General features: G+C 42.9%; 1 long non-coding RNA gene across 1 annotated transcript in view; it reads right to left on the bottom strand.

Moving 5' to 3' along the window:
- Positions 1-1,598: 1,598 nt before the first annotated feature.
- The window catches only part of LOC120219676, a 56,593-nt gene continuing 48,997 nt past the window's right edge, over positions 1,599-9,194 (bottom strand). Inside the window, exons 2-3 of the long non-coding RNA XR_005525353.1 lie at positions 5,559-5,896; positions 1,599-2,379 (exon numbers count right to left, since the gene is read on the bottom strand). This is a non-coding gene — a long non-coding RNA (uncharacterized LOC120219676). The remainder of the gene's footprint in view (positions 2,380-5,558; positions 5,897-9,194) is intronic.

The following is a 9,194-nucleotide window of genomic DNA, read 5'->3' as shown; positions in this document are numbered from 1 at the left end:
ATACGTTTTGTAGTTCAGGGTCCAGTCACGAGGTAGAAAACACACCAATAATTTGAATAGGAAAAACATAATAGAAAGGATTATTAACTAGTGTCAGGGGATTAACTACTAAGAGGTAAAGAGTATTCTAAGGACTATATAAATAGCAGATATTGGGAGCAGCCACTCCTCTAGGGCTGAGGCATGAATAAACAGAGGAAATCACTTGCACCCCCTAGGCTGAGATTCATACATCATTAGAGAGGCTATGGTGTTAACACATGGGATTGCAGGTAAGTTCACAGTGTATCCCAGGCTACGGATGGCAAGCCAGAAATCACCTGCTGCTGTGCCTCCCCCCGACCCCCTCCATGGGAAGACGTGAGGGAAGCTACCTGCTGACCTGCTGCTGAAGCTCACAGGGAGAGCCACCTGCTGGGTGTCACACAGTCTTCTGGCTGCCTCATGCTGCAAGAGCCAGAATTCCTTTTTAATTAAAAGCACAACAGGAAGTGAAACTCCTTCCTCCTGCAGCGTCCCCATTCAGTACCTTCTATTACCAAAGCTCAATATTGGCACAGCTGGCAAAAGAGAAATGTTGTCAGACTCTTGCTCCAGTGTCACAAAGCAAGTCACAGAAAGGTAAAGTCAGAGCTGAGAAATGGTAAGTTGAGAATGTCCAGCTTGAGCACAGTTATAACAGATACTTAAAATTCTTGTCTGTTTGCTCCAACATCTATGCCATCTTAGGGCTGGTTCTTCTGACTCATTTTTCTCTTGACTGTGAGCCACATTTTCCTGTTCCTTTGCATACCTACTGATTTTTAATATGTACTAGACCCTGTGGGTGATGTATGGCAGAGACTCTGGATTGTTATCATCCTTGGGATGGTGTTGATTTTTGTTCTGACAGGCAGTTAAGTTATTGGCTGATCACACTGAACTCATAGAGACTTGGTTTTATCCTTTTTGGAGTAGGTCTCATGGTTTCTGCATAGACCTAGAACCCTATAGATGTGGGACACAGTCTTTGCTCCCACGACATCAGCCTTATGGGGTGTCTGTGAATAGGGTCAATTTACCAAGTCCTCCAACGTGGCCAGACTCGAATTCTAAACTCTATCTCCTTTCTGAAGAGCAGCAACTGAAATTTCTTTCAACCTTTCAGCTGTTACTTTCTGTTGGGTTTCCCCCATGTGGATGCAGATCAGGGGTTAACCAAGGACTTCAGGGAACTTTATACACAGTTCTGAGACTCCTCTTTCTGTGACTTCCTTCCTGTCAGAATTTCTCAATTCAGCTTCCAGCTTCTCTAGTGGCTCCCAGCTCTGTCTTCAGATATCTCAAGTCAATAACGCAGCAGCCTTCTGCTTATTCCCAGCTGCTCTGTGCCTTTCAGACTAAACCCATATTAGAGTGTATCCCGCCCAGTGAGGCTTTCCTTCTTTAAGGGTGAAATCATTTACAGCTTCTATCTTGCTCTTTGTCACTCTCAAATTCCTGAGATAAGCTTCTCTGCTGCTATTGGAAACAGAATCAGACAAGATGATTTCTAAGGAACATTCTTATTCTAGGTGCTCTGGATCCAGTTTTAAGCAGTAAATACACTGTAACATACATAGAAAACAATCTCTGCATTTATTGAAGAGCTATAAATTGTTATTTTCATAAAGTATGGTACTGTATGGTGTGTGGTACATCAGTACATACTGCTGTTCTGGATGGAGTATTATCCAGGAATATAATAAAATGGAAAACCAGGATCAATGTGCCCATATAATGAGTGGTCGGACTCCCTGCTTTCAGAGTCAGTCTGGAGTATTATGTCTTCATGATAATTAACTGTTTAGTAAACTGAGCAAAGTTAAGTGTAAGCACATAAAGAAGAGATCAGCACAATGTAAGAAGCCATGTCATTCTCAGACCTGCATAATCCTCCCCTTCGGAGACATAGAAGTGCTTCTGCACTGGTTCTCTGTTGCTGCCCCACGATCTGCTGAATATGGACGATCTCCTGGGCACCGGGTCACAGCGCACAGCTGGCAGGAGGGGAGTAATTGGGGAAAGGATTTATAGCTCAGTGACCAGCAGACATCTCCAGTGGCCTGTTTCTGACTCCTCTCATTAGTTCGTCTGAATTCCTATTTCCCTACGACTGTAAGCAGCTGTGCGTGGCTCCCTCCTTGCTCAGACAGACCTCTAATAAACCTGGTCTCAGGTAGTACTCAGTCCAGGTGCCAGAGACAAGGTTAGTAAGAAGGGCAGCTCTTCTCTGTGAGGATCAAGGCCACCAACCTCCATGTGCAGAAAGGATGCTTAGAGGCAGCCTGTCTGGATTTCTTTCTCCTTTATTAAGTACTTCTCTTCTTCTTTTCTTACTTTAGGATAAACTCTTACACACTGCAAAAAATAATGCAGAAAAAAACATAATGAGCAAATTTTTGAAGATGTCCCTTCACCTTACCACCCAGAGGTAGTTATAAACATTATGCTGTGCAAACTCATACACACACTCAAATGCACGTATAGTTTCCACTTTGCCCAGATGCACATCATCATTAGTTTTAGTGGCAGCATACTGAATGGATGCACCAAACATAATGTTAGCAACCATCTAGTGAGAGGTATTTTTTAAGACCCCAACATATATATTCTTTAATTTTTATTTTACTCATTCTTATTTTTTTGTTGAAGTACAATTGACAGAATTGTAATATATTTAAAGTGTACAACATGATGATTTGGTACACATACCACAATGTAGCTAATTAACATGCCCATCCCCTCGCACAGGTATACCTCAAACACTTTTTAGGCATTTACTCTCAGCAAAATTTCGGGTATACAGTAAAGTATTATTAACTATGGTCATCATGCTACACATTAGCTCCTCAGAATTACTGATTCTTTAACTGAGCGCTTGCACCCTTCCACCACCCTCTCCCTATTTCCACCCTCCCCCCAGCCCCCAGCAACCATCAGTCATTCTACTCTGTGTTTCTATGTCTTTGACTTTTTGATTTTTTAAAATTCCACATGTAAGTGATACTTTACAGTATTTGTCTCTCTCTCTTCCTGGCTTCTTTCACTCAGCACAATGCCCTCCAGTTCCACACATGCTGTCACAATTGGCAGGTGTTGATTGACACTTAGGTTGTTTTCATATCTTGTCTGTTGAGAATAAATCTCAGTATGTATTTTAATTCTTCAGAGATGTTTCTTAGTTACTTAAACTTAAGTTACTCATTAATATCATAGCTTATTTTAATTCCCTACAATGCCTCATGTTTTTATGTTTGCTCATTGATTTACTTGCTCACTGTGATTTTTTATAGATTATAAATGACAAGAGACTAAGGACATTCTTTTGTTCATCCCTCTATCCCAAATACCAAGAATAGTGTCTTGCACAAAGAGAGGTTTCATAAATCTTATTAGTGTGAATGAAAAGTTATACTGTGTTGTCCTAACTGCTCTGAGAAGAGAGGGTAGGAATACTGGCCAATATGCCTGTAACTTCATACTTGGAACCTGTGGGCCAACATTAGAGCAGACAGATGGCCTGGAGGGTGGGACAGGATAAGGCTATCATCTATCAGAAAACTGTAGTTTCAGGGAAGCAAATCATTTGTAGAATCTCCAACAACAGTGGTGGGAACATAAGGAGGAAGGATTTCAGGCAACAACCACAGACAAAAGCATGGCAGCAGGAACCCCAGGCAGCTCAGCAGAATTCTCATCTCTCTTCCCTCCCCCTCAGCAGCCATGTCCCTGGGGGCTCAAAGCCCTATATATTCCCCCAAATATTTCACCACTGATTGAAATTCTCACCCAAGTTATTTTTTTGGCATTGACAAAGTAAGGTCCCAGGACTGTTGCCTGAGACCTAGTCTTAGACTTGTACTTGTACTGGAATATTCTCTGAGGAGAAACAAACACAACCTGAGCACGTGAGGCAGGTTGGCATCAATAAGATCCAAGAATGTTAAAGCCATTACCCGTTAAAGCCAGCTCAGGTCTTCACCGAGTACTTATTATGGGCCTGTGCTAGTATTCCTGGTTGTCTGACCTCGGCACAGCCCAGGCAACGATGTAAGAGTGCCAGGCTGGGGCTGTGGTAGACAGGATGTGACCTAGACCCAAACAGTGAGACAAGGCGGGCATCAGGGTGAGTCCCAGCTTTAGATGGTAATAGGAGCAATATGCTAACCAGGAACATAGGGACAGAGAACGGGATCTTCCCACACAAGGACCTGGCATCAAAGATGCAAAAGGGAGTGATCGGTGTCCCAAAATGGAGCCAGCACACAGTGATAGGGATTCCAGAACAGGCAATAAATCACTGAGTAGAAGGGAGACAGGCACTGGGCCAGAACTCTGACCCAAGAGTTTTGGGAACCGAGGGAGGAGATGAAGGGTGCAATCAGTCAAAACAAGTCCCGAGTACTGTTGATTGATTCACTGCACATGCTACCAAGGCAGGAACTCTGGCAAGTCCACATATGGAACTTTCCATGGTGAAGATGCCTCTGCCAGCACAGGCAGGAATCAACATGTTTTCCCTGCTTAGGATGGCTGGCAGCCGGCCTCAGAGCGTGGTTTCCTTAGGAGGTCAGTAATGGACAGGGCACTTCAGCATTTAGTTGCAGCAAGCCTGAAGGAGCTCCCAGGGTCCGCTGGGCAGAAGCAGCAAGTTATCACCCTTCCTTCCTTCATAAAAGAACCCCTAATTCATCTGGGCAACAACAGCTCCAGTTAGGAACCGCATTTCCCAGCCTCTCCCTCAGCTGTGTGTAACTCCGTGCACATGGCCCTCAACAACACGTGTGGTGCGTCCAAACCTCGCCCAGCTCTGCGGGCCCTGCAGGACGGCCGTGGGGGCTGCTCCGGCCCTTTCAACTTTTCCTCTGTCTGCTCTTCCTCCTTTATGTTGCCGATGGCTGTAACTATTAACAGCCGTGTTGGGCCATGAGGTGACCCTAAGACTAGAGGCTGTGCCTGGAAGATGTGCTAAAACTTGCACAGAACGAAGAGAGAGGGGAGAGGCCCCAGAAGCACAGGGGGAGCTGCCAAGCCCGTCATGTCACGCCTTCCTCCGAATTTATTTTCTTTGTTTCCAGGAGAAAGAAATAAGGCTTGTTTAGCTTTAGTCGCTGGTTTTTTCCATTATATGCTGCTCTCCCTATTCTGCGTTGATACGGACCAGTTAGGGGTAGGGTGAGCGGGCTCTGCGGTGGACCCATGATCCCCACCTTCTAGCATTCAGGGCCTTGTACACCTGTCTTCCCCTGACTGTGGGCAAAGCCTGGCCCTTGCTTCTGTCTAGTAGAGAAGAGCAGAGGTGAAGGGAGGCATTTCCATTGTTTACATTACGTCCCTAAGACTGTGTTTTGTTAGCAGAGCCACTCTAGAGGCGGTCTCCCTAGCTTCCTGTGAAGAAGTGGCCATTCTGGCATGGCACCTCCCTGGCACAGGGCTGAGGGTGGCGTCTGGGATCTGAGAGAGGTCTGCACCCAATAGCGGCAACAAACTAGGGTCCTCAGTCCTACAACCGAAAGGAAATGATTTCTGCAGCCAACCTGAGTCAGCCTGGAAGTGAATTCTTCCCCAGTCAGCCTCCAGACAGTAACACCACTTAGCCAACACTGTGATCACAGCTTTTGGAGATCATAAGTGAAGAACCTAGGTAAGCTGCTCCCAGACCTCATGCCTCCAGACACGGCGAGATGATGAACGGGTGCTGTTTTCAGTCCCTGGGTGTGTGGATGCAGCAGGAAATTGCTAATGCAAGGACTCTAGGCTTCATCTGTGGGTCTCAAAAGCTTCCTGAGGCTGCAGTTTGCCTTAGCCTACGAGTTTATCACTTCATTAGCTTGCAGAATGTGTGGATGTGGAGTTCACAGTTACTTGGCTTCACCTATAAAATGACAAATATTAAATAAACATTAAAAAGTAGAAGTGTGATCTTCATCCCCAAGAAGTCTGTGAGATGTTTTTGCATGTTCGCTAACATCATCACCAAGTGCAGGCAGGAAAGTTGCAAGGGCCCATTTAGTCCCGAGAACAACAGAAGGTGAGAGCCTCTTTTTTTTGGCACAATATGCCACACAAATGCGATGCTGGACAAAAAGTGGGCATTTTGAATCAATGCACTTTTTATACTTAAAAAGGAAAAAGCAAAAATCAGAGACTCGCTTCTCCCTGAAGACAGGCAAACACTGAGATTTTCAGACAAAAGCATGGTATGGAAGTGAGGAACGTTGTTATTAATTAACGTAGTTGTAAAATTTTGAGTTTCAAGGAGAGAAAAATCTTGGAAGCAATTACAAAAAGTCATTGTATAACATTTAGATTAAATAAACATTTCTCTTAAGGAAAACAAAACATTGAATTTTCCTTTGATTTTCCAAATATGAGTAATCCAGTTCGCCAGCTCTCACCTAACACTCAGTGGTACTGAAAAACTTGCAGATGACCCAGTAAACACAAAGCTCCTAGCAATATCACCCCAATCAAATATATTACGTTAAATCAAACATAATTGCTCCCCGTGTCATAACAGGATAACATAAATGTCACAGAGGCAGAGGGAAAGGACATGCATTCACTTCCTCTTGACTTAAAAAGTGAATAAATTCTACATAATAAAGCAACCTGTGAGCCAGTGTTTTCCCACACATTATTTTGGGGGAACAGGCATGTATGAGAATGAAGGGTGTTTGTATTTAATTTTTTTTTACTTTTCAAGAACTGGAGGTTCTAAGTATGTTAATTATCCACCTTCCATGCCCCAATCAGAGACAAAATACATGAAGAGCTAGTTATCAGAACAATATTTATAACTAAAATAAATCTTTTGACATGCAGCTTAATTATCTAGGTCCAAAATATTTTTCCAACTAGGAATTTTACAACTGCAAGTTTGTCTCATATATGACATACATCAGTCTTTGCTTCCTCCTCCTTCCCCACCCCACCAAAAGCAACCAAATGCTAGAAAAATTGCTATGCTGATCCTAAGTGTTCCACATGATTCTGTGGAAATAAAATTTTTTAATGAAAAAAACATGTCAGCCAACAACTGTAAATCTTAATTCTTTTCCATAACCCTTATGGTTGGTGGGAAAGTCCTCCACATTCTGGAAACGGACTAACCATTCTCAGCTATTGGTGATGGTATGAGCTGTCAACATTTTGTATCTTTGACAGAAATTATGTACTGGGAGGGCCAGGGAAATACCGTGGGGACTGAAGCTGGTGGTGTTTGACTCATACCAACAGAAGTGGGATATGAGATTGGTATTACAAAAATTAAATTTCCACATGCTTCTAAGTTTCTGACAAATGATAACATAGAATCCTCATGTATTTTATGCCAGATTACTCCTCTTTCCTGAGCTTGGGAATCTGGTCCCTTTTTAGCATGATGTTTTATGTTAAATAATTGTCTATATTACTGATAATAGTTTATTGTTAAGTCTTAATTTATAAAGAGTTTTTTAAAAGATTGTGTTGACTCTTCCAGGAGAAGGAGAATGGCTCAAAGATCCTAAAGTAGAAAATAACAAAAACAAAAATGAAAATTAAAACACTTCAGAAAAATAATTCAGGAACATCGGCCAAGGACAGTGTCCTTATGAGAGAAAAAGGGACGTTTGCGGAGTGACAGCTGGGGACCAAAAGAGGGAGTCAGGCTGCATGCTCAATCCGCAGATTATACCGAAAGTTGCACGCTCTCCATGAAAACTTTCTCTGAAAATACAGGTGGCTTTGATCTGTATAGTACTTGGTACTATACAGTACCAAGTACTGTATAGTACTTCTCATCCTTTCTCTTAAGCTTGAAAGTTGTTCTGAACCTGTGTAGTTGGCGTTAATCATTCCCATCAAAGGTATTCATGGTCATACACTCATAAGTGGGTCCTCCAAGCGGTTTTATGTTTAATGGGTGTATTTTATTGTATATGAATGGTATCTCAATAGAGTTGCCTTTATTTTTTTAATGTTCATTTTTGAGAGAGAGAGAGGCAGAGCGCAGTGGGAGATGGGCAGAGAGAGAGGGAGACACAAAATCTGAAGTAGGCTGTAGGCTCTCTGCAGACAGCTCAGAACTCACTAACCATGAGATCATTACATAAGCTGATGTAGGAAACTTAACTGACTGAGCCACCCAGGCTCCCCTAGAGTTGACTTTAAAATACAAGGTCATATTGTTGGGATGAGCACTGGGTGTTGCATGGAAACCAATTTGACAATAAATATATTTAAAAAATACAAGATCATGGAGTATTTTTTAATGTCTTCTTATTTATTGGTTTTTTAAAAATATTTTTATTTATTTCTAGGAGAGAGAGAGAGACAGCGTGAGCAGGGGAGGGTCAGAGAGAGAGGGAGACACAGACTCTGAAATGGGCAGTCAGCACAGAGCCCGATGCGGGGCTCAAACCCACGAACCGCGAGATCATGACCTAAGCGAAAGTCGGACGCTTAACCGACTAAGCCACCCAGGCGCCCCTCCTATTTATTGTTTTGAGAGTATCCTTTAACATTGCATTTCTTTATTTACTTATTTGTACTTATGGTAGATCTTTTCTACACATTTATTCTGTGGAGACCCTGAAGGAAGAGACCATGTATCCATCATTGCATCTCACACAAAACATGGAACATTGTAGAAACTATACTATTGATGTTAGCAATGAGCCTAAGGCCCCCCAAATTTCTGTGTGTGTGTGTGTGTGCACATGCATGCACATATGCACATACACATAAATACAGTGAAGGCAAAGTAGAGTCTCAATAAAATTCCAGAAAGAAACCCCTGCATTACTACCAACCCCTTGACTATGTCCATGCTCATAATCATCCTACCTAATATAACAAGAAATGCAGGAAGGGCCTGGAGAACTCAGAGCTTCACAGTTTGGGAGAGACTATCTCATAGGCCAAGTATGTAAGTAATGAATAAGTAGCAGAGCCTAATCTGAGTGTTCCTGAGCAGTGTTTCTCAAAGCTTACAGATCCTAGATTAGTAAACAGTCTGCGAGTTCTAACGAGCTTCCAGGTGGTGTTGACGTTGCCAGTTCTGTGCATCGCACACTTTCATCAGTGGAGTTTCAGACCAGATACCGTGCTCTTTCCATTAGTACGTGCAGTCTCCTCTCTCCTTTCCACAGCTGCTGTCATTTGTACCAATGTTTTGTCACTTAAATATG

The sequence above is a fragment of the Hyaena hyaena genome, unplaced genomic scaffold (genome assembly GCF_003009895.1).
Source record: "Hyaena hyaena isolate Hyena2069 unplaced genomic scaffold, ASM300989v1 scaffold_638, whole genome shotgun sequence".
Taxonomy (NCBI): domain Eukaryota; kingdom Metazoa; phylum Chordata; class Mammalia; order Carnivora; family Hyaenidae; genus Hyaena; species Hyaena hyaena.
Note: the sequence above shows the minus strand (reverse complement) of the source record. Positions and strands in the feature narration are given on the sequence as shown.